The following is a 21,624-nucleotide window of genomic DNA, read 5'->3' as shown; positions in this document are numbered from 1 at the left end:
TTCCTATTTAAATCCAACTCAGTGCTTCTTTCATTGTTTTAGGGTAATCCTAGTACTAATGATAATACTATTATTCATCAATTTTCCAGAATAATTTCTGAGAGGGAAAAAAATCACTTATTTTTAAATATTATATGCTGAAGAAAAAAAAATGGGAAAAATTAGAAAACTAGCAGAAGATTTGACTTTTGCTGTTCTAGAAGATGGAATGGAACTCGTAAGTGCAATGTGTGTGTTAATCATAACAAACAGATAATTATATTTCTAGTGTACAGTGTGTGAAAAGTAAAGCTTAGTGATCAATAAAAATATTCTTTTATATTCTTAATGAAAAAAAAAACAGCATACCCCCTCCCCCCCTGCCTTCTTAACTCTTTGTCCACCATGACCTCATTGCTCATTGGCCGGATCCTTGTTCCACTCTGGAGGCAGGAGCGGAGCAATAGGGGTTGCAGAGGTTGCGACCGCATCGGGGCCCTTGGGCCAGAGGGGCCCCTGGGCCCTCCCTCAACTCCAAAAATAGTTCTCTATTGGTCCTGTGCTCATAATAATCACTATAGATACTTTGAATAGTGGTAATCATTAACAAGCTGTTCCCCATCCCCTTCTTGCACCTCTGACACTGTGGTTGTCATTGGCAGGTTTTGGTGCGCCGTATCAATTGTTATGTATATAGAGTGCATGGGGGGCCCCAATGTAAAGCTTGCATCGGGGCCCACAGCTCCTTAGCTACGCCACTGTCTGGAGGTTGCTGTGATAGGGACTTAAAGAGACTCTGTAACATGAAAAACATCCCCTGGGGGGTACTCACCTCGGGTGGGGGAAGCCTCGGGATCCTAATGAGGCTTCCCACGCCGTCCTCTGTCCCACGGGGGTCTCGCCGCAGCCCTCAGAACAGCCGGCGACAGACCCGACTGTCAATTCAATATTTACCTTTGCTGGCTCCAGCGGGGGCGCTGTGGCGACTTTCGGCACGGAAATAGACGGAAATACCCGATCTCCGTCGGGTCCGCTTTACTGCGCAGGCGCCGGAAACTTGCGCCTGCGCAGTAGAGCAGACCCGACGGCGATCGGGTATTTCCGCCTACTTCGGCGCCGACAGCCATCAGAGCGCCTGCGCAGGAGCCAGGAAGGTAAATATTGCGTCACCGCTGTACGGAGGGCTGCAGCGAGACCCCCGAGGGAAGCAGGACGGCGTGGGAAGCCTCATTAGGATCCTGAGGCTTTCCCCACCCGAGGTGAGTACCCCCCAGGGGCCGTTTTGTCGTTACAGTTCCTCTTTAATGAAGTTTATGCCAAGAACCTCATACTTGACTCGTACATAGAAATGTGTTTAATCATTCTCTATCAAGCACACTGCTGGATTACATAGTGATTTTTTTTAAATGCTTGCTTGGAGTTCAGCTGTAATCATTTGTTTGCTCTTTTTATACTATGTAGTTGATGTACTAATAATCATCATCATCAACAGCAATAAAACTTTAGATATTTTTATTTTACATAATTTATTTCATCTTATCCTATCTTTTGTGTTCATTCATCATCAATCTTTATGAACAAAACTTTATAAACAACTGACAAATTGGAGCGGGTTGTAGATACATTATTAAGGAGGAACTGTAGTGAAAATGACGTAATTAATACAATGACTTATTTTTTAACAACATTCATTCGTAAACCATTTAGACATTGTTAGCTTATTGTAAAATCTTCCAGATTTTAGCCTGATTTACAGTTTGAAATTTATCAAAAAGGGGCTACATCTTTAGTCCTGTCACGTGATCTCTGCAGAATTATTATTTTTTTATTATTATTTAGTATTTATATAGCGCCAACATATTACGCAGCGTATATATATATCTTGTCACTAACTGTCCCTCAAAGGAGCTCACAATCTAATCCCTACCATTGCCATATGTCTATATATTATGTATTGTAAGTACTGTAGTCTAGGGCCAATTTTTTTTTATTTTTTTTTAGGGGGAGCCATTTAACTTATCCGTATGTTTTTGGAATGTGGGGGGAAACCGGAGTGCCCGGCGGAAACCCATGCAGACACGGAGATAACATACAAACTCTTTGCAGATAGTGCCCTGGCTGGGATTCAAACCAGGGACCCAGCGCTGCAAGGAGAGAGAGCTAACCACTGCGCCACCGTGCTGCCCAGAATGTTTGTTTACTGAGAGTTCTAAGAAGGAAATATATCTGCTGTCACAGAATGCTCGGGGGTAGGGGGTGCCAAGCATCACTGGGAGGGTGAATCTACATTCCAATATACTACTGTATAATACCAATATATTACTGTATAATTCAAAGGGATGATTTGCATATTCAGCAATTCAGCAGTGATGCATTGTGGGAAACCTCATATGCTCACTCCAGCCTGAGTGTTATAAGAAGGCAAATTTCTATTTTGCATAGCGTTTTAATGAGAGGGCTTTTGGTCCTTTGTAGTCCCTTACACACTCCTAGGAGTTCTGGTTCACCATGAGCTTGCTGGGTAATCTGTAATACTATATGATAAAAAAAAAAAGACTAGGGCATCATTACTCGGAGTGTAGGCCCCTCCTGCCGGAGACAATCACCGCTCAGAGAATGCTCCATTTATAAGCATTATATTGGAAAAAAAACTCTGACTTGCTTTAAAAACGGCCAAATCAAATTGCAGATCAGTGCAACCCTTCCATTTCCACTTGCCCACATTTCCCTCTGAGTATCGCATGGTGGTTTGGGGGCCCCAGCAAGTGAGAGAGGCTGGGGCCCCCGGCTGTCGTGCGAACCTGTGTTTGTGCAACCCTTCCATTAGTCAGTACCTCTAGTCAATCAGAGCATCTTTTTACACTAAGGAAATATTCTCATATTTTTATTTTCAGTTATATAGTTGTTGTTTTTTTGTATAACATTGCATCATTCTCTAATATTTGCAGTTTACACACTACTCAGCATTCTAAATGATTTTACAGAGCAGCCCAGTGAACTTTTGAACTGTCCTCTGCAAAGAAAAAAACAATACAGTGACTGACCGTTGAGATAATAAGCTTCAGAAGACAAAGCTCTCTGCGACTTTGAAAGTCATGGAGCTCAATGGCTCTTTTGCATAGATAACAACTGGAGTTTCTTAACTCTTCCTGTACTGGAAACAATATTAGACTTATGTCTCTGCTCCTAATGTTTTATTTCTTAGCTGTACTACACATACAAATCATTATATCACCTTTTTTCCCTTCAGTGTCTCTTTAAGCCACCAGCAAGCAAAATAAATACTAATAATTTGACAGCACTCTTTTTCACCTAGTGTTTGGTACTTTTTCAATTGCAGAGTTCTGAAAAGTTATTTTAAACAGAAGATGAAAAATTATCTCCAAGGAGAAAACTTAAAGAGACTCCGTAACAAAAATTGCATCCTGTTTTTTATCATCCTACAAGTTCCAAGAGCTATTCTAATGTGTTCTGGCTTACTGCAGCACTTTGTACTATCACAGTCTCTGTAATAAATCAACTTATCTCTCTCTTGTCAGACTTGTCAGCCTGTGTCTGGAAGGCTGCCAAGTTCTTCAGTGTTGTGGTTCTGCTATGAACTCCTCCTTCCAGGCCCCTCTATGCACACTGCCTGTGTGTTATTTAGATTAGAGCAGCTTCTCTCTTCTCTCTTATCTTTTACAAGCTGGATAAATCGTCCTCTGAGCTGGCTGGGCTTTCACATAGTGAGGAATTACAGACAAGGGCAAAGCTGTTTGCAGGAAGAAAAGAGCAGCCTGAAACTTCAGTGCATGAGAGATGCAGGGGGAAATAAACACACAAATGATCTCTTGAGATTCAAAAGGAAGGCTGTATACAGCCTGCTTGTGTATGGATGTATTTTCTATGTGTGGAACATACTGTACATCAACCTACTTCCTGTTTTGGTGGCCATTTTGTTTGTTTATAAACAAACTTTTTAAAACTGTTTTTAACCACTTTTAATGCGGCGGGGAGCGGCGAAATTGTGACAGAGGGTAATAGGAGATGTCCCCTAACGCACTGGTATGTTTACTTTTGTGTGATTTTAACAACACAGATTCTCTTTAAGAGATTTTTTTTTTATTGAATAAGGACCTAAATGTGAAATGTCTACCATCAATATGACACTATTTAAAAGATCTTCTCAACCTTGACAATTATTGCTAGTTTCCAGAAATAGGCTAGTCATCAAGCAACAGGTTTCGGGCAATTCATATTTCATATGTAAAATGGTAACTTATTATGAAACTGACACAAAGGCAAAAAGATCCTTTTTTTAAGTACAGGCCTAACTTATCACAAAAAGCTGCCTGATGCCTAATAGACATGCCATTAAATATGTACCAGGCAGACACCACCTGGTGCCAGTTTATCTCTGGACAACAACAATGTCAGCCAAGAAAATATACCACAGCCAGTTGACAATTTACCCCGAGACTGTCTAGTTTAGAGGTGTCTGTTATGATGCAGAGGGGTCCACGGCAGAAGTGATTGAAAATAATCTAGCTGAAATCAGCCAGATCAGCGACAATCCACTTATTCCTATGGGCATCGTTAACAAAGTGCCCTCAACAAATATTATGATTGTCTCTACGGAGCTAACATAGTAGCAAGAAATGTTTTCAACTTAACAGGTTTGGTAAATTAATCATCTATAAAAAGCACACACAAAAAATTCTAAAACCTCACACTGACAAAAATAACCCAGAGAGAGGGAGTTGTAGTAGTGGATTTTTGAGTTTGGATAAAACAGAGGCGTTTGTGAAAGCCCCTAGAAGCTTGGAGGTTAATAAACCACTTTCTTATCTATTTTAACGTTATCAAATTCCAAAGGAACGAGGCAGTAGTAAGAGCTTTCTTTCTCAGCCTCCATGTGTTTCAGCTCACAAGCCAGCTTCAGGACCCTACGGACATTGCTCCAACTAACAAAGGTAAAACACTGTTTTAAAATTCCTATTCTTATTTAGAACAATTCTTTTTTTTTAGCCCCTGCATTTCATTGTCAAAGATTATTCATGTAAGTGTAACTGAAAAGAAAAAACTAAAAACGCTTTAGAACACATTATTTTGAATTATATGCAGTGCAGACTAAGCAACAAAGATATTTTACTAGCATATTCTCCAAGACCGGATTTTGTCCGGTATATTTTTTTTAAAAGGAATTTATGACATAACTGGGTAAAACTGGAGTGAAAGTTCATTCTTTTTACGTTATTGCACTTATATTTTTATATATTTTTTTAATATAAAAATGCCCATACAGTTTTTTACGTATTGAAGATAACTAGAAATGTTTGGACTTTTTTTTACTCTAATTTTAATGTATTATCAGTTATTATTTAGATTGCTAATGACCATGCTATTGTCTATGTTTTCTATTTTATTATAAAATAGTGTGTAACTTTTTATTTTCCTTTGAGTTTTTTTTTTAATAGTTTTTTTTTTTTTTTTTTTTACAATAAGTGAATATGTAAGTTAAACAAAATACACATGCATTTATATTTAGTAAGGAATTGTTAACGGTTTCAAATCACTGAATTTAGTTAGAAGATTCATGGTTGTTATCCTTGCTTTTTTATATAAAAGAAAAAAATGGCTTTTATCATGTTATTCTTTGATTTGTGCTTGATTTTCTTCCAAACACATTTTCTGGACTGTGTGATCGCTTGCAGTAGCAAAGCAATAGAAATTACATTTACAATTCAAAATAGTATAAATATTATTTTATATCTAGAATACTTAGTTTATCTTTTGAGGGTGTATTGGCTAATGATGAACATTATTTTAAAAGAATGATTCAAGAAATGTATAATTCGTATTGTTTAAATAACTGGCTGATAATATAAGTAGACCATTTTGGTTTAAAAGACGGGTACATTTTCTGCCTATATTTTAAGCTTACAAAATTTATTTTATTTTTGCTTTTTTTATCTTTCTTTTATGTGGTTTACAGTGAATTTATATTGTAGCTCCTAATTAACTGGAAATATATGATATTCTTTTCATGGTCAATGTTTAACATTTTTTATCATTCATATATTATTTGTTTGACATTGTCCAATATAAATAATTTCTTGCTATTTCAGTTTGTCTGTTTATATGTGTGAGTGTGTCTTTCTTTATTTATTTTGGTTTGTATTTCTACCTAGTCAACACTGGACGTAGGCTATTAAAGTTTGGAAAAAAAAACTTTTAATCTGGAGGATTTTTTTTATTGCGTACAAGTTCAAAACAAAGAAATATATATTTAGGACATGTCTGAATATTAGTAATTGTGCATGAAGGAAGATTTAGAAGTACACAGGATTAAAATAATAATGCTGAATAAAATAACATTCTAGATGTACATTTTAGAATAATCAATATTATTTTTTGAGTTATTTAATATGATTCATTTAATTAAATCTTACTGATTTACAAACTATTTCATGCACGTTTAAGAAAAAAAAATGTTACGCTAAAGACTTTCACAGACATTGCGTATCAGTTTAAATATTTGACATGTTGAGCACAAACAAAAATGTCAGACGATGATTAATGACAGATGGCTGCTTAACTAAGACATATAAATATAGAGTATATATATATAATTTTTTTTTTTTATTTCATTGTTTTTTTCTTTTTTTAAACCTTAACATTCATTTGTGAGAGTTGCAGTGTTTTTGCTGGGCAATGTTTCACGCAATGAAAGAGCATAGAACATGGGAAAATTAGGTTTTAAATATAAAAAGTATCTTTGAATATCGTAGACCCAAATTAAAAATACAAGATTTCAGGAATAAAATCTATTTTCTAAATTATAATAATAAATAGCAGCCTTTTTTCAGCTGCATGATGACAAATATAAAATATTTTACATTTATTGGAGGAGAAACCCCTCCCTTCCTTTCATATTGCCGGGACAGAATCCGGCAGACTGGTGGAGTAGGAGGTGTCCAGCAAAGGAGGAATTGCTAATGGCCGCCACCTGTATAACCCTAGTTATGAGAAGAGAAGGGTGAAAAGCATGCACTGAAATGCTCATAGGCTTGAAGGAGTGTTTATTTATCTTTATATGTGTCAGAGTGCTGCAACTAAATATTTTGAATTAATAAAATGTTTGGTTTGGGTCCGCTTTAAAGCATAGACCATTAGTGAGTGTTTGTGGGAGTGTCAGCTAGAGGAACAATTGGTAAACGAACACTTGGCAATATATTTGCCAAAAACTGCATGTCCTCCTCTATAGACACAATGATGTTTACAGTAAAAAGACTAGAAAATCAATAATAAATAATAACAAATATTTAACTCTGAGAATCTCATTTCATATAGTCTTTGATCCTTTGATCAAAAGGAAAAAAAAAGTTGTATATAATGTTATTTCATTCTATTATTTATTATTCCATTTACTAAATTGCTGTTATGGACGGGTGATTTCCGGTCATGATAGTGAGGACCACACATTATATATATATGTTGATACACACTAATATGCATCTAATATGCATTGCATGGGGGGGTTTAAGGACACTGATACATTTTTGATCAGAGCAGAAAAATGCAGCAGAGACGATTTTAGTTCAATCACAGCACATTGTAGTGAATGAATACCAATTTCAAGAGAAAGTATTGACACCATATTTATCATTATTTAGTATTTATATAGCGCCAACATCTTCTGCAGTGCTGTACAGAGGAAATATATTGTCTTGTCCCTTAACTTCACATCTAGTCCCTACCAGTGTTCTCCCCAGAAATTTGTTTCAGCCGGGTGGCATGAAAAAGTAGCTGGGTGGCATGAAAAAATAGCCGGGTGGGTCGTAATGAGAGAATGCAGGGCCTGTGCTTCTGTGCACAACTCTGCTTACAGCATAGGAGGAGGTGAGCTGATAACAGCCGGGTGCTCACCAAAACTAGCCGGGTGGAGCACCCGGCTACAAGAGCCCGGGGAGAACACTGCCCACCATAGTCATATGTCTATGTATGTATTGTGTAATGTCTGTATTGTAGTCTAGGGCCAATGTAGGGGGAAGCCAATTAACTGATCTGCATATTTTTGGGATGTGGGAGGAAAACAGAGTGCCAAGAGAAAACCCACATAGACACGGGGAGAAAAACTCTGTGCAGATAGTGCCTCAGCTGGGATATATATATATATATATATATATATATATAGTCACTGAGATGCTAATTATTCTGGGTTGATGCAAATTTTTTTACAAATTTTAGGCATATTTTGCAGCCTGGAAACAGCCTTTTTCAAGCCGACCAAATTTGCATAAAATTAACATAAACAATACAATTACATAAAGTCCGAATTCTTAGCATTATTGGCATCTCATCAAATATTCCTATGGGCAAATAAGTATTATAATGAGATGAAAAGAATTTCAAGTCGATGCAGGGATATGCAAATTGGGAATGCAAATTTACACAGCTTAAAAATAGACCAATCAAATGGCCTTTTTCATAAAATTTCACAATCCTGCATCAACTCGGAATTGTTTTCATCTCACTGACCATCCCTATTGGCAATTCGTGCTCAACTAGCAGTACTATAAATGTGCTAAACTAGCAGTCTGTAGCTCTGTTCACTTCAGGGCAGTAAAGGATCACCAGCTTTAACACTTACATTTAAAAGAAAAAGAAAAGTAGCGAGAGCCTATGAGATTTTCCACCATAAAAGTGGTGAATGCCATCTTCTGATCTATAAAATAGTACTCTACTCTAGAGGCTTCCCCGATCCTACTTGTCCACTCTGCTGCCATCTGGGAATTTCTTTTTCACTGCACACTTCATCAATACCTGATGAAGTGGGCCAGACCTACAAAACGTGTTGTAACAAGCCCAAAAAATATATATATGACTTTGATCATTTTTTATTTAAGTGCAATACTTAAAGAGACTCAGAGATCAATGAAACTAAAGCTCTGATACTTACCCAAGGCTTCCTCCTGCCCCACGCTGTCTTCCCGTGTCCTGGTGTTCAGCCGCGGTGAGCCCTGGTAACAGGCTCAGTGACGTCAGTCCAGGTCTACTGTGCATGCGCAGGAGGTCTGCACATGTGCAGTAGATCCTGACTGGCATCGACTGAGCATGTTTCCGGAGCTCACCGCGGCTGAACAGCAGACCGCGGGAGGACGGCGTGGGACTTAGACGTGTTTATGGGGCGGGAGGAAGCCCCGGGTAAGTATCAGAGCTTTAGTTTCATTCATCTCTGAGTCTCTTCAACCTACTGGGGACCACCTAACGCCAATGGGCGTGATCAAGGCGGTTTCCCCAGAACCACCTAATGCCAATTGGCATCAAGTCCTGGGGCGGGGATTTGCAGGAGATCACATGCGCGCATCTCCGCATGAATGACGGAGCTCCGCTCCGCCATTAGCCTCCCAGCGGCGATCGTCGCTAGGAGACTGTTAGACAGCGAAACCGCCGTCTTTTATAGCCGTACAGCGCTGCGATCTATGGCAGTGCTGTACTGGGGACAGCCGTGTGACACGTCTGTCCCCCTGGGAGACATGACAGTGATCGGCTGTCATAGGCTGAAGCCTCTGACAGCCGATCATGCTGATTGGCTGGCCGGGGGAGTAAAAAAAATAATAAAAAAAAAACAGGAAAAATTATTAAAAAATAAATAAATATTTGTATTAAAAAAAAAAGGTGCTGTTTTCACATCTTAACAATAAAATGGCCTTTAAACCCCCAGCAAGCAAGAAAATACTCAGAAGAACTACTTTTTGGTATTTTTTGCAATTGCTACATGCTGAAAAGTTATTTTAAAGAGAAGATGGAAAAATAGTCTCCTAGGAGAAAACGTGAATTGCATATGGGCCCTGGTACTGTAGAATAAAGAGTGTATACCTCCTTTAACACAAACATGAGAGCAGAGAGGAACTGACATGTCCTTCACCTCTGCGTGTCCCCGTATCTTTCTCCCAATATTTGTGAGTACCCAGCACACAAATTACGTGTTACATTTTTATCTGGGATCTGGATTTGGAGGCAGTGACTTCTCCAGTTGTTTAGCTGCACTGCTGATAAGGATACAGGAGGTTTTCATCCATGGTTTAGGTTAGTAACAATTGTCATTTGTTATTGAAGTACAGTTTAAAAATGTAAAAGAATTACTTTTTGATGCCCATCCAACTCTAGGCAGTTCATTTACAAAAATGTGCTTTGCAAGCCTGTCGCTAGAAGAGATGATCAATATCACCTACATAAATTCTCCTTAAAGAGGAACTACCGTGAAAATAATGTAATAAAAAAGTGCCTCATTTTTACAATAATTATGTATAAATGATTTAGTCAGGGTTTGCCCATTGTAAAAGCTTTCCTCTACCTGATTTACATTCTGACATTTATCACATGGTGACATTTTGACTGCTGGCAGGTGATGTCACTGGAAGAAGCTGCTGCTTGCTTTTTTGGCGGTTGGAAACAGCTGTAAACAGCTGTTTCCCACAATGCAATGAGGTTCACAGACAGGAAACTACCAGGACCATGTTCCTTACAGTTTCCTGTGGGAGGGGTTTCACCACAATATCAGCCATATAGCGCCCCCTGAAGATCTGTTTGTGAAAAGGAATAGATTTCTCATGTAAAAGGGGGTATCAGCTACTGATTGGGATGAAGTTCAATTCTTGGTCACGGTTTCTCTTTAAACAGAATGTACGGAGGAGCATGTGATCGATTTATAAGTCTCTGATTGGCTGGTCAACATTGTGACATGAGGCAGGAACACCAGATGGTGCCTGGTTAGTCAAATACTGAGGCCTTGTTCACAGTGGTTGCCAGTGGCGTAGCTAAGGAGCTGTGGGCCCCGATGCAAGTTTTACATTGGGGCCCCCTTTAGCACTCTATACATAGCAATTGATACGGCGCACCCAAACCTGCCAATGACAACTACAGTGTCAGAGGTGCAAGAAGGGGATGGGGAACAGCTTGTTAATGATTACCACTGTTCAAAGTATCTATAGAAGTCATTATTATGAGCACAGGACCAATAGAGAGCCAATAGTGTAGTTGAGGGAGGGCCCTTCGGGGCCCCTGTGGCCCAAGGGCCCCGATGCGGTCGCTACCTCTGCTACCCCTATTGCTACGCCCCTGGTGGTTGCGTTGCAGTGCAGCTTGCTGCACACCGATGCACCACCTATAGCAACATTCACAGTATGGCGGGTGTGTTAATGTAAAATGGCATGCAATATGGTAGCGCGCTGCATGCATGGTCAACATTGTGAACATTGCTGGGAAGCATACTTTCATTGACTGTATGCTTCGCACAAGGCCGGATTTACCCATAGGTAATGTAGGCGAGTTCCTACAGGCGATCCATGTATAAGAGGCAGCTCTTTGGCTGCCCCAAAGTTGCCCCTCTGCTCCCCCTCCCTCCCTCTGCAGAGCATGAGCGGCGCGGTGATGAGAAGAGACTCATTGGCACCCGATGTTCCAGCGATGATGTTCCTTCAGCAACGGCAGTGAATCCAGAGCCATCTCCATAGCTACAGTGGGCCTCTGTGCTTGTGACTCTGCATCTCGTAACAGTGCATCACATGAAACATCATGTGACTCGCTGTTACAGGCCACCAGGTCACATGCAGAGAGACCCACTGTAGCTATGGAGATGGCGCTGGATGGGTCATCATCACTGGAACGTTGGGAGCCAGTGAGTCTCTTCTCATTAACGCTCCACTCAGAGGGGGCACCTATAGCTGGCTGGCCTATACTGTGGCACCTATGGCTGACTAACCTATACTGTGACACCTATGGCTGGCTAACCTATACTGTGACACCTATGGCTGGCTAACCTCTACTGTGACACCTATGGCTGGCTAACCTATACTGTGACACCTATAGCTGGCTAACCTATCCCGTGGCACCAATGGCTGACTAACCTATACTGTGGCACCTATGGCTGACTAACCTATACTGTGACACCTATGGCTGGCTAACCTATACTGTGACACCTATGGCTGGCTAACCTATACTGTGACACCTATAGCTGGCTAACCTATCCCGTGGCACCAATGGCTGACTAACCTATACTGTGGCACCTACGGCTGGCTAACCTATACTGTGATACCTATAGCTGGCTAACCTACATGGTGGCACCTATAGCTGGCTAACCTACTGGGGCACCTATGCCTGACCAACTATACTGGGGCAACTATACCTGGCTAACCTATACTGTGACACCTATAGCTGGCTACGTATTACTAGGGGGCATCTATGCCTGGCTAACTTATACTCGGCCACCTATAGTTGGTTAACTTATACTAGGGACACCTATAGCTGGCTAACCTATACTGAGGCACCTATGTCTGGCTACCTATCCTTGGGCAACTATAGCTGGCTACCTATAATGGGGTATCTATAGCTGGCTAACCTATACAGGGGCACCTATAGCTGATGACCTATACTGGGGTTACCTACAGCTGGCTTACCTATATTGGGGGCACATATAGCTAGCTACCTATACTGAGGCACCTATAGCTGGCTAACATACACTGGGGCACCTATAAGTGGCAAACGTATACTGGAGCACTTATAGCTGGCAAACCTATACTGGGGCACCTATGGCTGGCTAACCTATACTGGGGCACCTATAGCTGGCTAACCTATACTGGGGCACCTATAGCTAGCTAACCTATACTGGGGCATCTATAGCTGGCTAACCTATGCAGGGGCACATATAGCTGACTACCTATACTGGGGTTTACCTACAGCTGGCTTACCTATACTGGGGGCACCTATAGCTGTCTACCTATACTGAGGCACCTATAGCTGGCTAACATACACTGGGGCACTTATAAGTGGCAAACCTATACTGGGGCACGTATAGCTGGCTAACCTATACTGGGGCACCTAAAGATGGCACTGGTGTGGGGAAAGGAAGCACATCTGAATGTCTATGAGGGGAGGGGTGTGGCCTGTGTTCAGGGGTGTGGTTTAAGGCACCGGCGCTTATGTGCCTATAGGCTCATGAACTGTAAATCTGTCCCTGGCTTCACTGTGTACAACGCAACTCAGCCGCAACGTGTGGTACAACTTTTTTTGTGTTGTGTCTCACTGTGAATGTGGCCTTAAAGTGTCCATACATCTGTAAATCTGCCACCAGATCGACCAACAGATAGATCCCTCTGAATCTGATCAGAAAGGTTCTATTGCCTGCCTACATACTGCAAACAGTCATTCTAGCACCACTCCTCATGTGTGCCCACCCCATGTGGTTGCCGCCACATTGCACACGGGTGACATCACACATGTATGACTCATGCAATGCGCTGACCACCACGTGGGGTACAAACCTGGAACAGGAGGACAGGATAAAGTGGTAGCAGGAAAAAAGGGTGCCAGTTGAGGGTGGAGGAAAAGGGCGCCACCATAGACTTTAAAGTGAACATCCGAACTAAAAATCGACTCAGCAGCACTGGAAAGGCCTGGTGTTTCTTTAACAGTTTCACAGCATCAGAACTTTGTTTCTCTTATCCAAGCCTCATTTTTAGCTGCACAGAAGAAAACTGCCCGGGCTTTTTTCCCCTGATGCTGTGCAAAGCATGATGGGATTTCTGATGTTGTTGCTCTCGTTCTGCTGTTTTGGTGCAAATTTTTTTTTTTTACACTTTGAATTTGACATTTAAAGCCTAGCGTGTGCAGCTGGGAGGGGTGATCAGGACACAGGACAGTTGGAACTGTGTCTCCTGCTCCATGTCACCTCCTTTCAACCAAAAAGATGGCTGCCCCCATGACAAAGATGGCAGCCCCCATGAACCACAAACATTTGTCTGTTCTTTTAAAACAGGGTGGGTAAAAAATTATATTACCTATCTATTCTAATTAACATAACTAATGTAACTTAATGACAGTATGTTTGTTTAGGCTGAAGTTCCCCTTTAATGCAATTATCGTTAATACGGCAAAAAAAAAAAAGCAGAAAAAAGGGTGCTGGGAAAATTATCGGTAACAACATTAAAGTTTTTGAAGTAGTTATCGTTTTAGAAGCTTGCGATGTTATAGTTTTTGTCATATTATTCCGTTTACATATGTACAGATTTGAAGATATTATCGTTTCTATATGTAAAAGGGTGTTTCTGCAGAGGGAGTGATTAGGGTTAGGCACCACCAGGGGGAGGTTAGGGTTAGGCACCACCAGAGAGGGGTGGTTAGGGTTATGTACCACCGGTTAGGGTTAGGGGTTAGGTTAGGGGGTGGTTAGAGTTAGGCACCACCAGGGGGATGGTTAAGTTTAGGCACCACCAGGGGGGGGAAGTTAGGGTTATGCACCACCAGGGGGTGGTTAGGGTTAGGCACCACCGGGGGGGAGGTTAGGCACCACCAGGGGGGGTGGTTAGGGTTATGCACCACCAGGGGTGGTTAGGGTTAAGCACCACCGGGGGGGGGGGGGTTAGGATTATTCACCACCAGGGGGTGGATAGGGTTAGGCACCACCGGGGGGACATTAGGGTTAGGCACCACCAGGGGGGTGGTTAGGGTTATGCACCACCGGGGGGGGAGATCAGGGTTAGGCACCACCGGGGGGGGGGGGGAGGTTAGGCACCAGCGGGGGGGGGAAGTTAGGGTTAGGCACCACCAGGGGGGTGGTTAGGGTTAGGCACCACCTGGGGGTGGTTAGGGTTAGGCACCACCGGGGGGAGGTTAGGGTTAGGCACCACCAGGGGGGAGGTTAGGGTTAGGCACCACCAGGGGGGTGGTTAGGGTTATGCACCACCAGGGGGTGGTTAGGGTTATGCACCACCGGGGGGGAGTGGTCAGGGTTAGGCACCACCGGGGGGTAAGGGTTAGGCACCACCGGGGGGGGGGGTAATGAGGGTTAGACACCACCAGCGCAGTGGTTAGTTTTAGGCACCACCAGGGGAGGGTTCTGTGTGATCTGTCTGGTAGGGTTGGGTTAAGCTGTATTGTTGAATTACGCAACGATTTTTAACTTTAATATCTTTTTGTTATTATTTCCCGTCTGTATTAACAACGGTATTTACTGTTAACGATGCTTGACAATGATGTTTATCATTATCAGATTTCGTTATCCACTGCGCCCTTTTTTCATGCACGCGGATAAAGTATTAATGCAGGGGCTCCGGGGAGAGATGGGGGGTGGGTACATGTACACTCGGTGGGAATGGGGTTTCTGTCACGTCCATGGTTTGCCATTATCGCACGCCGTTACTGCCATGCATCCAATCGAGCATGTGGGCTTGAGATTTTCCAGCATGTGCGATCAATACTTGTGATCAATTTTTGCCTGAAATTGTTGGCATCATCTATCAGACTTACTTTTGGCAGCACCGGTTTTTACTCGGTTTGGGTTGCCTTTAAAGAGAATCTGTAACGAAAAAAAAGTCCACTGTGGGGTAATTACTTTGGGAGGGGGAAGCCTCTGGATTCTAACAATGCTTCCCCCGTCCTCCTTTGTCCTGCGGTGGCAGCGCTAGAAGCCCCCGAATGGCGCGGATATAAATATTCACCTTCCCGGCTTCAGCGCAGGCGCGGCTCTCTGATAGGGATCAGGCGGCTACTTCCGCCTGATCCCACCGGGGAGCCGCTACTGCGCCTGCGCTGGAGCCGGAGAAGGTAAATATTGCAGGCGCTACTGTGCTTGCACCACAGCATGACAAATTGTCGGCTGTGGTTTTGGGGGGGGGGGGGTAGTCCAGCGCTGCCACCGCGGGATGGAGGAGGATGGAGGAAGCCTTGTTAGCTTTCAGAGGCTTCTCCCTCCCGCAGTAAGTACCCCACAGGGGACTTTTTTTTGTTACAGAGTCTCTTTAATGCTTTTTCACAATGCACTGCTATGAAAAGTTAAAACGCATCAGTGTTTCAGCGTACAGTGTAAAAGAGGCCTGAGAAGATGGACTAGTCCAAAACCTGTCAGTTTTGTCAGATTTTGTCTGCTTACTTCTTTCGCGATAGTGGTCTTTTTAAATGAACTAAACCATAGTTAGAAATAAGAGCATTCTCTCTGAAGGCCAAACATAAGAGCTTGTCAGGATTATTTTGATGAAAGCCAAACTTATGACTTGGCCTGGCAGAGGAGCATGGAAGCAGCAGTTAGCGGCAATCCTTCATATACACAGCGCAGGAGAGTAAGCCGATCGGATCTATCTGCGAACGCTTAATGACGCCGCCCGCTCTGCAAAATCATTTACAATGGCTTTATGTGTAAATAAAACAGTCAGAACCCGGGCGGATTGAGTACAATTACCCTCTGGATGTTTTATTTGGACTTAAGAGTGTCTTAACGGGCTTATTGGAGAATTAACAAGCAATAATTCAAGCTTTACAGCAGCAAATCCTTTAACCTACAATTCACCTAAACAGAGAGAGAGAGGGTAGTTTATCAAGGATGCAATGACAGCGCAGAGGAAGAGATAACAGCGTGCTCAACGCCAGCGACCCAGAGCGGTGTCTGTTACACGCAGTATGTTGGGGGTCAGTTCTGAACCTCAGTATTTATATGCTGAATTAGGTAAAACCTTTAAAGAGGAAGTGTAGTGAAAATAACATAATTAAATTGCTTAAAGGAACTCTGAGTACCTCTCATGGGCATGCCTTTAATACTCCGACTAGTACTGCAAAGTATTTAAAGATGCATACCATTCTGTAGCTTGCGCTCTCCTGTGTCATTGAATCGCCATTCTACACCAAATAGTTTTCATTCGATTTCAATTTAAAAATTGCGGCTGCCATCTTGGCTATGTTATAACTTCTGGGTCACCCTGTCTTCTCAGTTAGAGAAGTGCATCACTGAATGAAGCAGGAAGAGGAAGTGACGTACCAGTGGTGTACCTAGGGAACTTGACACCCGGTGCGGATTATCTACAGACATCCCCTCCACAAACAACAAATTTTTTTGATGGGAAGGTTGACGGGTTGAGGCGCCATACTCTATACGTGCCTATACATGTTTTGGGGGAAATGTAATGGGGCACGTGTGTTGTGTGGGACATAATGGGGACGTTAGTGTTTTGGGATACAAAATTGGGGCACTTGCACGTGCCCTGTGTGAAATCAGAGGTCTCTTGGTATTGTTGTTGGACATAACTGTGGAATTTGCTGTTGTTGGAAAACATCCGGCTGCCCGTGTTGTCAACATAATGGGGACACTTGTTACCCATGTTTAGCCATATTTCCTTCTGTAGAAAGCTGGGGGCCCGCCCACAATGCCTTGCCACTAGAGTTGGGCCGAACGGTTCGCCGGCGAACGTGGTTCGCGCGAACGTAGGTGGTTCGCGTGCGGGTACCGCACGCGAACCTTTTGCGGAAGAAGTTCGGTTCGCCCCATAATGCACTGAGGGTCAACTTTGACCCTCTACATCACAGTCAGCAGGCCCAGTGTAGCCAATTAGGCTACACTAGCCCCTGGAGCCCCACCCCCCCTTATATAAGGCAGGCAGCGGCGGCCATTACGGCCACTTGTGTGCCTGCATTAGTGAGAGTAGGGCGAGCTGCTGCAGTCTCTCATATAGGGAAAGATTAGTTAGGCTTAACTTCTTCCTGGCTGCATACCTGTTCTGTTCAGTGAGCCCTCAGCCCACTGCATACCTGTACTGTGATCCTGCCACTGCATACCTGTTCAGTGATCCTGCCACTGCATACCTGTTCAGTGATCCTGCCACTGCATACCTGTTCTGTTCAGTGAGCCCTCAGCCCACTGCATACCTGTACTGTGATCCTGCCACTCCATACCTGTTCAGTGATCCTGCCACTGCATACCTGTTCTGTTCAGTGAGCCCTCAGCCCACTGCATACCTGTACTGTGATCCTGCCACTGCATACCTGTTCAGTGATCCTGCCACTGCATACCTGTTCAGTGATCCTGCCACTGCATACCTGCTCTGTTCAGTGAGCCCTCAGCCCACTGCATACCTGTACTGTGATCCTGCCACTCCATACCTGTTCAGTGATCCTGCCACTGCATACCTGTTCTGTTCAGTGAGCCCTCAGCCCACTGCATACCTGTACTGTGATCCTGCCACTCCATACCTGTTCAGTGATCCTGCCACTGCATACCTGTTCAGTGATCCTGCCACTGCATACCTGTTCTGTGAACCCGCCACTGTATACCTGTTCTGTTCAGTGGACCCGCCACTGTATACCTGTTCTGTGAACCCGCCACTGTATACCTGTTCTGTTCAGTGGACCCGCCACTGTATACCTGTTCTGTTCAGTGGACCCGCCACTGTATACCTGTTCTGTTCAGTGGACCCGCCACTGTATACCTGTTCTGTTCAGTGGACCCGCCACTGTATACCTGTTCAGTGAACCCGCCACTGCATACCTGTTGTGTTCAGTGAACCTGCCACTGCATACCTGTTGTGTTCAGTGAACCTGCCACTGCATACCTGTTCTGTGAACCCGCCACTGTATACCTGTTCTGTTCAGTGGACCCACCACTGTATACCTGTTCAGTGAACCCGCCACTGTATACCTGTTCTGTTCAGTGGACCCGCCACTGTATACCTGTTCTGTTCAGTGGACCCGCCACTGTATACCTGTTCTGTGAACCCGCCACTGTATACCTGTTCTGTTCAGTGGACCCGCCACTGTATACCTGTTTAGTGAATATTGTGTTCAGTGATCCTGCCACTGCATACCTGTTCTGTGGACCCGCCACTGTATACCTGTTCTGTTCAGTGGACCCGCCACTGTATACCTGTTCTGTTCAGTGGACCCGCCACTGTATACCTGTTCTGTTCAGTGGACCCGCCACTGTATACCTGTTCTGTGAACCCGCCACTGTATACCTGTTCTGTTCAGTGGACCCGCCACTGTATACCTGTTTAGTGAACACGCCACTGCATACCTATTGTGTTCAGTGATCCTGCCACTGCATACCTGTTCTGTGGACCCGCCACTGTATACCTGTTCTGTTCAGTGGACCCGCCACTGTATACCTGTTCTGTTCAGTGGACCCGCCACTGTATACCTGTTCTGTTCAGTGGACCCGCCACTGTATACCTGTTCTGTGAACCCGCCACTGTATACCTGTTCTGTTCAGTGGACCCGCCACTGTATACCTGTTTAGTGAACACGCCACTGCATACCTATTGTGTTCAGTGATCCTGCCACTGCATACCTGTTCTGTGGACCCGCCACTGTATACCTGTTCTGTTCAGTGGACCCGCCACTGTATACCTGTTCTGTTCAGTGGACCCGCCACTGTATACCTGTTCTGTTCAGTGGACCCGCCACTGTATACCTGTTCTGTTCAGTGGACCCGCCACTGTATACCTGTTCTGTGAACCCGCCACTGTATACCTGTTCTGTTCAGTGGACCCGCCACTGTATACCTGTTTAGTGAACACGCCACTGCATACCTATTGTGTTCAGTGATCCTGCCACTGCATACCTGTTCTGTGGACCCGCCACTGTATACCTGTTCTGTTCAGTGGACCCGCCACTGTATACCTGTTCTGTTCAGTGGACCCGCCACTGTATACCTGTTTAGTGAACACGCCACTGCATACCTATTGTGTTCAGTGATCCTGCCACTGCATACCTGTTCTGTGGACCCGCCACTGTATACCTGTTCTGTTCAGTGGACCCGCCACTGTATACCTGTTCTGTTCAGTGGACCCGCCACTGTATACCTGTTCTGTTCAGTGGACCCGCCACTGTATACCTGTTCTGTTCAGTGGACCCGCCACTGTATACCTGTTCTGTTCAGTGGACCCGCCACTGTATACCTGTTCTGTTCAGTGGACCCGCCACTGTATACCTGTTTAGTGAACACGCCACTGCATACCTATTGTGTTCAGTGATCCTGCCACTGCATACCTGTTCTGTGAACCCGCCACTGTATACCTGTTCTGTTCAGTGGACCCGCCACTGTATACCTGTTCTGTGGACCCGCCACTGTATACCTGTTCTGTTCAGTGGACCCGCCACTGTATACCTGTTCTGTTCAGTGGACCCGCCACTGTATACCTGTTCTGTGAACCCGCCACTGTATACCTGTTCTGTTCAGTGGACCCGCCACTGTATACCTGTTTAGTGAACACGCCACTGCATACCTATTGTGTTCAGTGATCCTGCCACTGCATACCTGTTCTGTGAACCCGCCACTGTATACCTGTTCTGTTCAGTGAACCCACCGCATCAGTGCGCATACCTGTGCAGTTAAGTGAACCCACCTACCTACGTGAGTGCACGCAGTGTGATATACCACTCCGTGCATACCCAATATGGACAAAACAGGTAGAGGAAGAGGAAGAGGTAGTGGCAGAGGCAGAGGAAGGCCACCCGGCAGGTCTGCGCGAGGTCGTGTAAATGTAATTTCGTGTGGACCTGGCCCACAGTACAGTGCTCGGAAGAAGGCACGTCCCATCACCTCCCAAGATTGTCAGGACGTGGTTGAGTATTTAGCGACACAGAACACCTCATCTTGCTCAGCCACCAGCGCTACTACTAGCACCACTTCCGCTGCATTTGACACTTCGCAAGAATTATTTAGTGTTGAAATCACTGATGCACAGCCATTGTTGTTACAGCCAGATTAATTTTCACCAGCTAATATGTCTGAGTTACGCGGCAACACTATGGATGTAACGTGTCAGGAGGATGAAGGACCTACTGATGGTGCAAGTTTGGATTTGTCTGAGGCAAGCGAAGCTGGGCAGGATGACTACGATGATGACGGTAATAGGGATCCTCTGTATGTTCCCAATAGAGGAGATGAAGAGGGGGACAGTTCAGAGGGGGAGTCAGAGAGTAGTAGGAGGAGAGAAGTTGCTGAAAGAAGCTGGGGCAGCTCTTCGTCAGAAACAGCTGGTGGCAGAGTCCGGCACCATGTATCGCCACCTATGTACAGCCAGCCAACTTGCCCTTCAGCATCAGCTGCTGAGGTCCCCATAGTGCCCACATCCCAGGGTGGCTCAGCGGTGTGGAAATTTTTTAATGTGTGTGCCTCAGATCGGACCAAAGCCATCTGTTCGCTCTGCCAACAAAAATTGAGCCGTGGAAAGGCCAACACTCACGTAGGGACAAGTGCCTTACGAAGGCACCTGGAGAAAAGGCACAAACAGCAATGGGATGGCCACCTGAGCAAAAGCAGCAGCAGCACACAAAAGAAAAGTCACCCTCCTTCTCCTCTTCCTCCTTCAGGTGCATCATCTGCTTCTGCCGCTTTCTCCCTTGCACCTTCACAGGCACCCTCCTCCACTCCGCCTCTGCCCTTGAGCGGTTCCTGCTCCTCTGCCCACAGCAGCAGTCAGGTGTCCGTGAAGGAAATGTTTGAGCGGAAGAAGCCACTTTTGGCCAGTCACCCCCTTGCCCGGCGTCTGACAGCTGGCGTGGCGGAACTGTTAGCTCGCCAGCTGTTACCATACCGGCTGGTGGACTCTGAGGCCTTCCGTAAATTTGTGGCCATCGGAACACCGCAGTGGAAGATGCCAGGCCGCACTTATTTTTCGAGAAAGGCCATACCCCAACTGCACCGTGAAGTTGAGAGGCAAGTGGTGTCATCTCTTGCGAAGAGTGTTGGGTCAAGGGTACACCTGACCACGGATGGCTGGTCTGCCAAGCACGGGCAGGGCCGCTACATTACCTACACAGCCCATTGGGTGAACCTGGTGGTGAACGATGGCAAGCAGAAAGCGGCGGACCAAATTGTGACACCTCCACGGCTTTCAG

The 21,624-nt window shown here is 44.5% G+C and overlaps 1 protein-coding gene across 1 annotated transcript in view; it reads left to right on the top strand.

The window, feature by feature from the left end:
- Positions 1-4,852: 4,852 nt before the first annotated feature.
- The window catches only part of GATA4 (GATA binding protein 4), a 185,392-nt gene continuing 168,620 nt past the window's right edge, over positions 4,853-21,624 (top strand). The window contains exon 1 of the mRNA XM_068280036.1: positions 4,853-4,931. The gene's annotated coding sequence lies outside the window, so the exon portion shown is untranslated. The remainder of the gene's footprint in view (positions 4,932-21,624) is intronic.

The sequence above is a fragment of the Hyperolius riggenbachi genome, chromosome 4 (assembly GCF_040937935.1).
Source record: "Hyperolius riggenbachi isolate aHypRig1 chromosome 4, aHypRig1.pri, whole genome shotgun sequence".
Lineage (NCBI taxonomy): Eukaryota > Metazoa > Chordata > Amphibia > Anura > Hyperoliidae > Hyperolius > Hyperolius riggenbachi.
The sequence above is the reverse complement of the archived record's forward strand: the minus strand, read 5'-3'. Positions and strand labels throughout refer to the sequence as shown.